Source organism: Pezoporus flaviventris, unplaced genomic scaffold (assembly GCF_033815535.1).
Source record: "Pezoporus flaviventris isolate CSIRO_AGI_PZ_B2104156 unplaced genomic scaffold, CSIRO_AGI_Pfla_v1 ptg000002l, whole genome shotgun sequence".
In the NCBI taxonomy this organism is placed as follows: domain Eukaryota; kingdom Metazoa; phylum Chordata; class Aves; order Psittaciformes; family Psittacidae; genus Pezoporus; species Pezoporus flaviventris.
This window is the reverse complement of record NW_026892550.1, coordinates 21,989,195-22,003,393: the sequence shown is the minus strand read 5'-3', so window position 1 is coordinate 22,003,393 and position 14,199 is coordinate 21,989,195. Positions and strand designations below refer to the sequence as shown.

Genomic DNA, 14,199 nt, shown 5'->3' with positions numbered 1-14,199 from the left:
TGATGTTTTTGTCAGCGTAAATTTGACCCATTACCTTCTGTAAGCTCATTTCTTTATCAGCCTGTAGGTAAACTGCAATACAGAGGTCCTTCCTGCCTAGTAATATGGGTGTAAGCTCACAGCTCTGCCTGGCAGTGGGAAATGAGACTCAGTGCAGTGTTTGGAAATTCTTTCACAAGGTTTATGGTAGCAGTTGTTGCTGGGAAGAGCCTGTCAGCCAGATGCTGCAGCTTCCACGACTGCTCTCAAATAAGTTATTGATCTAATTCTTTAAAACACAGTTCATGAAAGAAGATTTCTGTGTGGGTTTCCCCTTTCATTTTTAGGTTACATATATTTGGCCAAGTAAACTGTAAGGGATGAGAAATGAGACACCACCACCCCCCAAAAGCCTATACCTAGAATTTTAAATTCATGTTTGAATTCACATTTTTGGGTGGGATGGAGGTTTAGTAAAGCTAAGTTTTGCCAAAACAAAAACCACAAAGCACAGTTGTAGCTAGTAAGCAAATTTGTATGTGCACAAATGGGAAGACATTGGCCCCAAACTGTTTTTCATTTTCAGAAAATGCCTGCTGGCCAAGCCCTGGGAGATTTTCCTGTTGCTGGTGGCAGAGGTGAATCTGTTGCCCTTTTCATAGTCAGCAGCTAGAAGCAACAAATTCAGAGGAGCTAGAAGTGCGAGGCAAGGGAAAGGGAAGCTGAAATGCTGACATCAGGACAAGTTATTTCTCAGCAACGAAGGCAGCATGTTTGTATCCAGTCATACCATTACTGAAAGGTGCATAGGCAGTAAGTATCGCATCTATCACATACCAAAATATGAAAACCACACAGGATTAGAATTCAGTTCCAGTTCATTTTCTGGATAGCCAGCTAAGAATTTCAAGACTGGGATGTAGTTTTAATTACACTCATTTTTAGAGGATTCCAAAATTCTGCTGAATCTCTTTTCTTATACTGAAGAATGTTCAGAGAAGAGTGGTTCTCCCCCACAGACTGTTCCAGCGTATCAAAATGGCAAAGTCTGGCTTCTATCCTTAGAAGCCTTTTAAGTCAGTCTGGCATTGTTCTCACAAGTGCTGTTGTTTGGCCAGCTGGAAGGCTACCATATCCTGTTGAATGCTACGTGTTGAGAGTAAAAGCGGAGAACAGCAAAGAAATAGGGTAGCTGCCATAGATATCAGGTTAATTCTGCCTTCATTTACAAATTTAAATCAGTTATGTTAAATGCATAATGGAACCTGGATTAAAAATGTAGTGCACGTACGTTCTATTGCATTTAACCAGTTTCAGGTGCAATTTTGCTTGTCCATAAAAATGTCTTTCTTTCCCCACAAGTGAGTTCCACATTTATGTCAAGGCTTTTGAGAATTTACTTGTTTGCTTCAGTGCAAAAACTATCACATGGATTTGAATTCTTGTTAGCACTGGACGTCCAGCACATCCAATAGAGGAAGAGTTGGATCTGTTTCTTCTTAGGCAGCATCAACAGATTTGTTTATGAAATTCCAACCTGTTACTCCTGTGGAAATCAGCAGAAAGCTTTCAGGATGGCATAGGTTGTTGCTTGGGCATAACTGGTCCTGCCAAGCCCTATTGATGATACATAGGAGGGAAGGAAGGAAGGAAGGAATCTCACTAGATTCTCAAGGTATAGTTAGGTGGTGAGCAAACATCCTGCTCCCAATGAATCTGTGTGGGTGGAAAAAGTGACTGCCAGAAAAATATCCTTTACTGCTTTTCACCCTCTGAAGCCTGCTCGTGTAGATATCCGTAGTCACGTTCCCTGCTCTGCTTTCACTTGTGTTGTGCTCGACTAGTTTAAAGAGGCTGGTTGGTAGGCATTTGCCATGTTGGCTCATTTTCCCTGAGGAGGGAAAGGTCTGATCCCTTGGATGGAGAAGAGTGATGTGTAGGGTGGTGACCCATGTCCTCACACCATTGCAGTTGTTCCTTGGTTGGAGTTTACCTCCTCCCAGTCCTCCCCTGCATCCGGGAGGAGTGATGTGCAGTGCCACAGGTAGCTGTGAAAGCTGAATGCCTCGGGTGGAGATTTAAACCTTGCCACTTTCTGAGCAGAGCCCCTGGGGAAGCAGCTCTTTATTGTTCATTGAGTACGTCTGATGGGGAGTTTTGCCAAATAAAAAGCAGAGCTCCAGGAGCATTGTGTTTACCAGCAACATCTCTAAATTAGATTTACTGTTATTGCATGTGCCAGTCCTGGCAAGTCAAATGATTTGGTATGTTTCTTTTTACAGCTCGAGGATAAATCTCACTTGTAGCATAAGCAGGTGTAATTTCACTGAAGTAAAGGCAGTTGCACTTCTGTCTGAATTTTTTTATTTGTCTGCAAATCTTTGCTGCCTTTTAGAGAGACTTGCTTTCACTGTTGCATTCAGAGTCATGCTGTGAAAGCTTTGTACTGGCTTTGGAAAGCTGGGCGGGGAAGACTCCCTGCGCTCTTCAGCTTTCCCCAAAAGATCGTTTCTGTCACAGCAGATTAGCCTGGGGGGTTTACAGGCCAGGAACACAACGCGTGGCAGCAGAGATTTGTTAAAGGTGGGGGAGGAGGAGAGGGGCCTCTTCCGCAGGTCAGGGCGCGGGAAGCGGGCAAGTCGTAAAAGCCACGGGAAGGGAGGAGAAGACACACCCCTGATGGAGCGGTGCCTTCCAGAGGAAGAGCAGCACCCACTGTCCCACGGCTGAGGCGTGCACAGACCGTGAGGAGAGTGGGAGCTGACATGATGTGCTTCAACTCAATGCAAAATGAATGAGCTGCTGTTCTCGGGGGCTTTTCCGCCCCCGTTGTTGAAGTGCAGCTACACGGCTGCATCAAGCGTACTTTGCATCATCTGGTGCCTAGTTACATGCTAACGGAGACGGGGGCTAGGCAGAACATTGAGTTGGGCGCTTGTGTATGACGTGCTTGGCATTAAATTCGTGTTTGCTGCAACAAAAAGGTAAGAAACTTGAAAAAGTGACAAGAGAAAACGGTCAGCCGCCCCCCCCCCCAGACAGCAGTCTCACGTTAGGAACAGCCTTTGTATCGAACTGTATTTTCAAAGCTATGCTTCGTTAGTCTAACGCTTCTGTGTGGATGCCTGCAAGGCAAATTACAGCTCGTAGTGTGACAAAGGCAAATTACAGCTCCTAGTGTGACAAAGGCAAGTCGGATTTCTTTTCTCCAAAGCTGACACTTAACAACCTTCAGGAGAGCACTGTAATAGAAATGCTGGACTGTGTGCTGAGCGGTGAGTATGTGATGCCGTTTTCCCTCTCTTTTATCCCTTCTGATGTTGTTCATTTGAGCAGTAAGATAACTAATGGATCCTGATGATTAATAGGTCTAGGGGACTATGTTCAGCACAGAATTACATGTTCTTAAACTGGCTGTGGTTACTGGCTGCATATCGACCAGCATGGTTCTACAGAGGATGATCATAATTTGTTTTTACTGGTAATGCTGTATTAATGGATAAAAAGATGCTGTAGGTAAGAATAGTAGAAGCCTCATTTAGTGAAGAGAAGAAACCCTGTGTTTTCCCCCAAATGTACAGCACCTGTATAGTTATTTATGTGTAATTCCCAGCTAACTTCTAGCTAGCCAGTCTGGGCTTTCCTCTTTCAGCCCATAATTGACAATGGAGATTGTGCAATCTGAAATCATTGCAGAGCTCCAAAAGAAGTAAATAGGTTTAAAGACAGAAGTATTGCACTGGGGGGGGGGGGGGGGGGGGGGATATACATGCATGTAAAAATATACTTAGTTGAAGTGAAATACTTCATGGCTTTTTTGACAGAAGAGGAAACTTCATGATTTAAATGTAATATATTGCCTTGAGATCTCTGTGCTTGCTTAATCCTATCTGTATTCATAAAGTTTTTGCAGCAGGAGAAATGTCATTGATTTGTTAATTGATATATAGCTTCGAATCCTCATTATTCTGGGTGCAGGGAGGAGGGAAGAGTGACATTCGTCTTTGTCTTTAAACTCAGCATCTTCACTCGTAAGTTTCTCTCATGTTATGGAACCTCATTGCTCTCCCTGCTCTGTGCAGAAATTTTTCTTTCTGAAAGGATAGCAAACATTGCTGAGTCTTATATGAAGTGTTTAATCTCTTAAAACTATGGCCTTAATTAGGTCTTTGTAGCTGTTTCCTTGCAATTAATGTAATTATAACAACTTGTGAGTGAGGAAAAGGGTATTGTTTAGCCCTGGAGCATTTCTTAGTAAAAATTGGGTTATTTATTTTCATAAGGAGTTAGAGGAGGGGAGAGGTAGTGGGGGTTCCTTATGTAGTACCAGTTAGATTTTTTTATTATTATTATTGTTGTTATTATTATTAATTTTTTTTTAATTACTGGTTAGTTTTCCCTTCTGCAACAGCGGATGTATATGAGTAAATAACCCTATTTATAAAGATATTTTAAACACTGATCAGTTAGAATACAGATGAGGATCAAACTGTGTGAATTAGTATTTTAGGTAATTAAGGAGTTGCTGTAGTCTGTTGGGCAAGGTTTTCTGGTTTGCTGCTTGGAGTTTGCTGCATTTTGTAGTAAAACTCTGTTACTGGGGACAAAATTCTGTTCTAATCAATATTAAGAGTGCTAGTATTGATTCAACTGCTCCGTATAGCTTTGTGTTAGAGTGCAGACTTTGCTCCAGTGTAGTTTGAGGTAGGCTGAGATAAGCTTATTCTCTTGGTGAAGTTAATCCAGGTCAAAACCTGACATTTAACAGTTCTAAGTGAGGGAATATAAAGTCAGTAAGATGCATTCAGTTTGATTTCCCGCTGTTAGAAAATAACCGGCATGTACCTGGTTTGGTATCTTTGTTGCTGTTGTATTTTGATGTGATATTTAATGCCTTCTCTGTATGTTTTAAGTTTCCAAATTGGAAATATCTTTATGGATGAATTTAATAATTCTTAAAATAAAAAATATCAATCATAACCAACTGATCCATCTAAAATGGTGGGCTAGTGATCTGGGGAAAGGTGGCCTGCTGTTCAGAGTTCTTTCCATGCTTCCAGAAATGTGCTTGTTTTCCCTAACAAGCCAAATACGACATTTCCCTACGGAGAGGAGGCTGGCAGCAGGTTATAAAGGATGCCCCTAGCTTACTTCAGGAACAGAGGTTCCTGGGATGTCCATGTCCTTCAAGGAGCTGTAACTGTACCCACTCTTTCATCTCAGGTCTTCAGTCATTGTCATTCAGTGTGTGCAGATGGGAGAAATGCTGAAGAAGTGGTGACCTGAAGTTGCTTGTTTATGGAGAGGACTTGAGGAATAACAAGGAACCAGCTTGCCTGTCAGATACCACTGTGATGTCTAGCACCCGGACTATCAAGGGGATTTACTGATTCAGAGCTTCTGGTCTCAAGAACCCAATTCAGTCTTTCAAAAATGTGGATTCATATAACATGTCAGGCTGCCTCATGTATTTTTAGTTAAAAAATAGAATCTGAGTAGGTTATAGTAGTCTTCATAATATATGATAAGCAACAGAAGGCTAGATCAAGCCATCAATTTTTAAGCAGAAATCTTTTTGCTGCCAGTGGAGAATTGCTTAAAAATTGATGGCACAATCTGGTCCACAGTGAACAGGGGACTTCTGCAGAAAGCCTTAGTTCTGCTATTACTCAGTCTTCATCCTCGTGGTAGTAGGGACCCAGAAACCCAAGGCTAGTCTGCTGGAATAGTCTGGAAGACAGAAGGCTTAAAGAATGTTTTTTTAAAAAAGGAAAAAGTTAAAAAGCTACAAACCCCTTAGAAAAATTCTAAACCACAGCTGTTTTCCTTTCAGGGAAAGCAACTATATTTCTCTAATGGCATACATAAGTGAAGGACATAATAATTCATTAAGCAACAGAGAGGCTTCCAAAGACACAGAAATGAAGGTTGTTTCCTTTATTTGTTAATTTCCTGTTGTTGAGGTGTAAATACATTTTACATAAACATTTTCTGCATTAAGTGCTACTAGACTTCATAATTGCAAATTAGAAAACCAGGGTAGGGCCTCTTATGTGCCTCAGAGGATATGCTTGGGCGAGTACTTCTAACTGTAAATAAAGACGAAAGGCTCATGACATGCATCATTATTCTCAGTCAAGTAAAACATATTTTACTCCATTAAAACTCTGCAGTAATTGAAAGCAAAGACATTTCAGTTGGTTATTATCTCTTAGGAAGAGAGATGGTCTGGGCTGCTGCTGTATGGTCCCATGTCAACAGGCTGCTGATGGGTATGGTCTCATGTGAACGTGTTCGAAGACCAAGGAGGTGGGAGGGCAGTCCTCTGTACTTGCTCAGGGTGTAGGTGACACATGGCAGCCTGATTTTCCCTGGTCTGCTTAAAAAAGACAACTGGGGAGGTTGCAGTCAGACTCCAGGGGAAGCTACAGGAATGAAGAGGCATGACGTGTTAACCTCTTCAACCTGTTAGCTACATGCTCGGTCACAAAATGCGTGGCCTGTAGACTTAAGTTAACTGCCAGGTACAGGGGGCGTAAACTCCTAATGCTCTCCCAGGCTCATGTGAAGAGCAGTGCCCCACTAAAACAGTAGCTGAGCATGGGAACATCACCTTGACCTTTAACTGTCCTATCAGAGACGCCAGCAAGAACAAAACCTGTCTGGTTTGTTGGTGTGGTTTGCTCTCTGTCAACACTATAGTCTTACAATGGCCCCTGTTGAAGTAGAAGACACAACAGTAGCCACCCTGGAGTGGTTGGAGCCCAGGACATCTGTCTTGGTCACAGGGATGAATGGCCACTGGGAGGCTTGAGAAGCTGGGGCTCTCAGGCATGTCATTTCATCCCTGCCAGCCTCCCTCTGCCCAACGCTGATATGGGCCCATAGCTGGTCCTCTGCGTAAGCACCTCCAACTGCACAGCACATCTCCATCCTGTGCATTGAGGCTACAGTTACAGGTAAAAAACAGCCTGGGAAGGACTGCAGCAGGTCACCTTAGACCAGCCTCCTGCCCAAAGTGGGCAGGGTTCAGGATTACGTCAGGGCTGGTTTTGGTTGATGTGTTTTAAAACCTCCAAGAGCAGAGATTGCACAGCCTCTTGGGAGTATCTCTCTGGGCTTACCCATTCTTGGCAAAGAAACTTGGGTTTGCTCTGCTTTTCTAAAGCTCCCATGAGTGAGTGAGAGACACCAATTAGATCCTCATTCCCTGGCTAAACAGGCATATCTCATTTCCAGGCTGAGTAAGTATGGTTCCTGCAGCCTTGGTTGCCCTCAGCTGGGCACCCTCACACTAGTTTGTCACTCTCTCCCATGTACTGGTAGGCCCAAACCTACATATAAAAATCTAGATATGGCTTCATGAGTGCCATGTGGAAGGTGTTTTTGGGAGGACAGGGGTGTTAGCATTGTGTCTCTAAGCTTATTCAACTCCCAGTGAAATCTCAGTTACCCTTCAGCTTGTGGGGTGGGCATTTTATACCAATAAAAATAATAATTCCATAATTCCGAAAAAGTTCCATCAGTCACTGATGTACAAAAGGTGGGGCTGGGAGGAGAAATTACCTTATACTCAAGCACAGCCACATACTGTGCAGACCTCACACAAAGGATGGTGCCCCATCAGTTACACTACTCCCTGCAACTGTCTGGCATCTGCTGTGTCCCGGGGCCGGGACAGCCCTCTGGGAGAGGAGTGTGGAGGTGATCAGGGATGCAGGCACCCTTGGCAGTGCTGTAATATGCTGCCTCCAAAAGTGGATTGAAAACCAAAGGGGGAGGAGACTGTTCACCCCCTTCCAGGGCAGGCAACGTCCTGTCCCCTCGGGGCTCACTGGCACAGGGGCTCCCTTCGCACACCTCTGCAGGCTGGAAGGTCATGGGCTGTTTTTCTTGCAGGTCTTGGCCTTTTCCCTCAGAAATTAATCTCAAATCCTGTGTAGCAGCCCTGACACAATTTTCTAGGTATTATCTTCCCGTGTTATTGGCAGGCTCTGGCTTGACCTCTTTTAACTCGGTCAGCTTGGAAAAGGATATGTAGAGCACCATACTGAAGCACTTGCACAGCTGCTCTTGCAGCATTTCTGGCACTTGGAGCCATCAGCAAAATCTGCTGTTTGAACTGCAACTTTCCTTGTCTGCTTTTTAGCCTTGAGGTGATTTTAATTTATTTATATAAGTTTAAAGGTAAATCAGCCAACCGTTATCTGAGCTACCAGAATGTGAAATGAGTCCAGGCAAATAGTCTTTTGTGTGAAAATTATTCATAAATTACAAGCAGTCTGTGAGGAGATACTGGGCTAATTGGAAAGCTGTAATTAACTGGTTAGAAACAGGATGCAGCCCCCCTTGATTCACGTGCATCTCATGGTGTGGGAGCCCCACTGGTTCCTTGCTGTCAGGCAAAGTCCAGCACCCTAACTGCTTGTATTTTTCTCTGACCTTCCTGAATTTCTTCCTGTGCTCCTTTCTTTGTCTGTGCTCGCAGCAGCAGCGGTGATTGCTCTGTACAATCGTATCTTGCATAGCAATAGGGGAATAAACTGATCTCCCTTTCAGAGTTTGAACCAGCAGGTCATGTTTTGCAGTTAACTATACTGTGGTCAAAATCTACTAGATCCAATACATGTCTTTCCGCTCACCTGCACGCCTCCCAGTACACAGTACCTAAATTGCCAGAATATATTTCCAATATAAAGCTTTTTCTGTTTGTCCACTTCATATAAAGCCAGTGATTAATGCATAAAGAAAACTATGTTTATTTTGCTTCTCATACTACTTAGAAACATTGTACATTCTGGAAAGTAAAAGTGATCCTACTTTTCAATTCTGATTGTCAAATTGGCACTGAAATATAGGGCCAAGGGCCATTTAGGCTTGAAAAACTTCCAGTATTTGTGATACTGAGATCTAATTTTAACCTCCTAATATATAAAATGCTAGCAATAAGCATGATGAAGTATTTTTTGGTTCTGGAAAGCACAGTAGAAAGCCCCTGTAGCTGAAATGAAGGAATGAGTGGAGTTTCAGTTGAGGAGATCTATACCAGGTCACCACTGGATATTGAAATAGGGAGACTCCCAGTTCACTGCATGGAAAGCAGTGGAACAAAGCAGCCCATGTTTCTTCTTTACAATGCAGCTAACGCTTCCATTGTAGAATTTCTGGGAACGTCCATTACATTTGTTAAATATGGATCTTCTTTCCAACTTGGCAGCTTTTGTTGAACAGCCCAGGCTGGAAGAATGAGAAGACCATCTGATCCAGCCTTTCATAGAATCATAGAATCATAGAATAGTTAGGGTTGGAAAGGACCTTAAGATCATCTAGTTCCAACCCCCCTGCCATGGGCAGGGACACCTTACACTAGATCATACCACCCAAGGCCTCATCCAACCTGGCCTTGAACACTGCCAGGGATGGAGCATTCACAACCTCTCTGGGCAACCCATTCCAGTGCCTCACCACCCTAACAGGAAAGAATTTCCACCTTATATCCAACCTAAACTTCCCCTGTTTAAGTTTTAACCCGTTAACCCTTGTCCTGTCACTACAGTCTCTAATGAAGAGTCCCTCTCCAGCATCCCTATAGGCCCCCTTCAGATACTGGAAGGCTGCTATGAGGTCTCCACGCAGCCTTCTCTTCTCCAGGCTGAACTGCCCCAAGTTCTGGAATCAACTTCATATGGAACGAAACCTAGATGAACCTGTCTAGCACCCTTTCCAGTCACTTCCTGAAAACCTCCTTTGATGGGGACTCTACCATATCCCTAGAGAGGTTGTTCCAGTGAATTATTGTTTTTCACAAGGAGCCACATGGAGATTAAAAGGGGCAACGGGTAGAAGTTGCACCAGGAGAGGTTTCATCTCAACGTAGGAAAGAAATTAGGTCTCTAGCTATGTACATATGCATCCATGTATGCCTTACATTTCAGTGTTGGACAGAAGAATCAGCTAACCATATGCAGGTTTAGTTAAAACCTGGCTTAGAAAGCCTATGTTTATTCCAGACTTACTTACCTAGCCATTTCTTACTAAGCAACAGATCAATCCCTGTAAGCTTTGCAAGCTTGGTAGAGTGAGATGTCTATTGGGAACTGGATCCCTTCCCTTCAGTGTGCTTGGTCATTAATCCTGCCCGTATTACTTGAGATGAGATGATTTTTCCACTCCACTATTTTTTTCTCAGGGTCAGTCACAAACTAGGATGCTATATGGTTCCACATTTTTGTGCACAGTGCATGAACCTTGCTTGCATGCTCACTGGAGGTGAGACCTTCTTAAAAGAGGGGAATTTTGAGATGCATGCAGGGCAGGAAAGCAGGACTAAGACTAAGCAGTTCTCTTCTGGAGAATGATTATTAACTGTGTAGAGACACTGTACATTGCATAAAGTGGTGTCCTGTTTTTAAGAAGGGCTGAGCAGAAGCAGGCAGCAACCCACCTCATTCCCAGCACGGGTAACCCTTTGTGGTAATGTGATGGGAAACTGTGTGCTTTCATGTGACGGCTCCAGAAGTGCACGTGTACCTGCAAACTCACATTGCTGGTGTTCCATGGTGCCTGGTGTGACCTAGAAAGCAGGCAGCAGGGGCTCAGGTAGGGAGCAGGGCAGAGCAACTCAGCGGGGAGGGGATAATGGTCAAGTTGTGGTTGCAAAAGTGCGTCAGAAATGAAGGTATGTAGTGATTTTGTACATCCTGGCTTTGGCTCAGTGCTTGTGTGAAGTTGCTCCCCAGGCTGTCACTTCTTCAGGGTACAACTTTCAGAGGAGCCCAGGTGACCTTGGGGCGGGAGCTTTTGGAAAAGGCATTAAACAAAATCATTACAATCTTTCTACTCTTTCAGTTTAAACAATGTGTAAGGTTTTCACAGCCTGAGGAATTGTTCTGGTTTGTTTCATCTGTGTCTGCTTTAAATAATGTTATTTTGGAAGAAGGACAGTCCATGCACTTTCTTGTGTCTGTTTATGCGTCCTGTATACTACTTCCCGGACTTGCGTGTGGTATTTTAAGCTTGATTACCTCCCACTGTTGATATGTCTGTGCTGCCACTCTGAAGTTCAGCTGATGCCTGTTGGCTTCATTGCATGTTTCCAAAAATATGAACTTCGGAGCAACAGGATTCAAGGAAAATAAGTATCTAAAGGAAATAGTGTAGGTATGCTTAGATACACTATGCTACCAACAAACAGCAACCATTAAATGTACAGCACTTTCAGCTACCCTGTCTCATCCTATGCTGGAGCTCTGACTGTGTGAGCACTTTCTAACTTGCTCTTTCTATTTCTTCATGCTTCACTGGATTCAGAGAGAGGTAAATGATTTTTGGTTTTCCATTTTCATGTTTATCTTTCTGGCATGCATCAAACAATGTTGTATCAGTTTGCTTGTATCGGTGAATAGAATCTAAACTTCAGAGAATATCTCTCTGTCACCTTGCTATTAACAGTATTGTCAAGTTGATACCACCTGTTGGGTTTGGTTGGGTTTTTTTTTCCGGGTCCCAAACCCTCTAGTACTAGAACAGTTTAAAATTATGCATAGCAGTGGGGTTTTGATATTTGCTTCTGGTGTTTGAGTTTAAAATTTAGATGCTGTTGTTCTCTGCAATGTGAAATGCAAGAAGTTGTATTAAAATACTGAATTCCCACCTTTTACTTAAAAAAATGAAAAAAAACCCATGAAACTGATAGTGGTTTGGGGGGGGGCAGGATTTTTTGGTGGTGTTCGGTTTGTTGGGCTTGGTTTTTTTCTTACCCAGCCCCCCTGGCAGGGAATTTCAGAGCTATGTTTAGCAAGAGTTGGAAATGTCAATGTTTATTTCCTATTATTGGTATTTGTTTCAGATCTGGCTGGGTTGGTTGCTTGTCTTTTGAGTTAGAAGAAAAGTTGTCCCCAGTATGTCTGATTTGTTTAGATGTACAAAGGGATCGTTTGGGATTCTCTACAATGCTTCCCGTTTCATGGGAGTGCAGACAGTAAGGCATTGTAGTCAGGCGCTTTGCAGCACAAGGGCTGCAGCCACTCCAAAGGCTCTTGCTGATAGAATTGCATCCCACAGATGAGATTCGGGGTTTGTTTGCTCTTCTAAATTGCAGGGGCTTGAAAGTGGCACTGGGCAGAAGGAATGTGGTTTAGAGATGTGGACCGTTCCTCGCGTTTGCTTTGTGGAATATAATGAGAACTGTTTCCAGGCTTCACAGGGTTTTAATCAATTCTTTAGGCAGTGTTGGCCTAAGGAAATGTTTGAACTTTCTAGATTTTGACTTTGCAATCTAATATAGATTTAATGCATGTGGGAAGCGATGATCCTCTCAGACTAACACTAGCAAAAGTGTGCTGCAAACAGATTTGTGGGTAGTGTCTTTGCACAGTTGCTGTGTTCTCTGTCTGAATAATAAAGAACAAAGGAGAACTGGTAAGTATTGCTTATAAACCAAATCACATTGCAGAGATTAACTGTTCTAGTCTAGTCTGTCATCTTCAGTTAAATCTGTAGTAGTGCTTTGAGCATCTCAACTTGATGTATTTGTTTATTAAATCTTCAAATATTCCTTATAAACCAAGGCCCACATCTTCCAGTTAGATTTGGAAGATTGAAGAATTGTTAAAAACACCTGAAGTACTTCCTTGTCCAAATTAAATTTCTAGGATTTGCTGCAAAGAGCTGTTCAGATGTTCACAGGAATAATAACATATTCCCTCACTTACAGGAAATTCAGCATTCATCAGAAATGCTAGACTGGCCACCCTGAGGAGTTAAACTACCACCACTTTGTGATGCTGCAAAGGAGAAGCAGCAGCTACAATGGCCTTGAGAACCTACCTTATCTGTGTGCCTTTTCTTTGAAAACTTGCACAGGGTAGGAGGCAGCCCCCTGGCTGTGCACATTGCATAAATGTTTAAAACAAAAACAGTCACCGTGAAAAATTTGTAGCAATAAAGTCAGTGGTCAGTGGTTTTCACAGGATCTGTCACAGAAGTTGTCTTCCTCTAAGTCCTTTTATAAAACAAGCTGAGGTCTAAGCTGCTGCTTGACTTTCCAGTTTGTCATGTCTGTCTAGCAGTTGGTGAGCAGCAGTTAAGCCCCATCTGACCCCTAAGCACCAGCTGGATGTGGCACACTGTTAGCTGGGACCCCTCATGCTGCCAGTGCTGCAGAAGCACATAGTCCCCGGGGCAGTCTTGATGGTGACCATGGCACATGTGATGGCTTTAAACTGACAGAGGGGAGATTTAGACTAGATATAAAGAAGTTCTTCCTGTGAGGGTGGTGAGGCACTGGCAAGTGCCCAGAGAAGTTGTGGCTGCCCCGTCCCTGGCAGTGTTCAAGGACAGGTTGGATGGGGCTTTGAGCAACCTGATCCAGTGGAAGGTGTCCCTGGCAGGGCATTGGAACTGGATGATCTTTAAGGTCCCTTCCAACCCAAACCAGTCTATGAATCTGTAATATGCTGTCCTCCTTGCCCTGACAGTAGTACTTTCAGCCATATGATTGTGAGCTGAGGCTGGGAATGAGGACCAGCACGGAACATAAACCTTAGTACAGTCTGTACTGTTGTCATTACGTTAATATGTCACAATGTCATTACATCGCTATGCCTCCAGCTCATGGATCTGGAGAGCTTGGATACTGAATTGTGCTTTGACATGATTCCACCTACATCAGTCATAGAATCATAGAATAGTTTGGGTTTGGGTTAGAAAGGGCCTTAAGATCATCAAGCTCCAACCACCATGCCAAGGGCAGGACACCTCACACTAAACCGTGTCACCCAAGGCCTTGTCCAGCCTGGCCTTGAACACCGCCAGGGATGGAGCATTCACAATTTCCTTGGGCAACCCATTCCAGTGCCTCACCACCCTTACAGTAAAGAACTTTTTCCTTATATCCAATCTAAACTTCCCGTTTAAGTTTTAATCCATTACCCCTTGGCCTATCACTATAGTCCCTAATGAAGAGTCCCTCCCCAGCATCCCTGTCGGCCCCTGTCAGATACTGGAAGGCTGCTATGAGGTCTCCACACAGCCTTCTCTTCTCCAGGCTGAACAGCCCCAACTTTCTCAGCCTGTCTTCATACAGGAGGTGCTCCAGTCCCCTGATCATCCTCGTGGCCCTCCTCTGGACTTGTTCCAACAGTTCCATGTCCTTTTTATGTTGAGGACACCAGAACTGCACACAATACTCCAAGTGAGGTGTCACGAGAGCAGAGTAGA

The 14,199-nt window shown here is 43.6% G+C and overlaps 1 protein-coding gene across 13 annotated transcripts in view; it reads left to right on the top strand.

The window, feature by feature from the left end:
* APBB2 (amyloid beta precursor protein binding family B member 2) overlaps window positions 1-14,199 on the top strand; it is a 116,015-nt gene that overhangs the window by 84,942 nt on the left and 16,874 nt on the right. Inside the window, exon 1 of one of the 13 annotated variants that reach the window (XM_061471546.1) lies at window positions 2,717-2,963. The exons of 10 other annotated variants lie outside the window; for them this stretch is intronic. The gene's annotated coding sequence lies outside the window, so the exon portion shown is untranslated. Of the gene's footprint in view, window positions 1-2,716; window positions 2,964-3,165; window positions 3,255-11,052; window positions 11,296-14,199 lie in introns of those variants that run through there. 2 more of the 13 variants (XM_061471567.1, XM_061471556.1) reach the window with 2 other exon arrangements.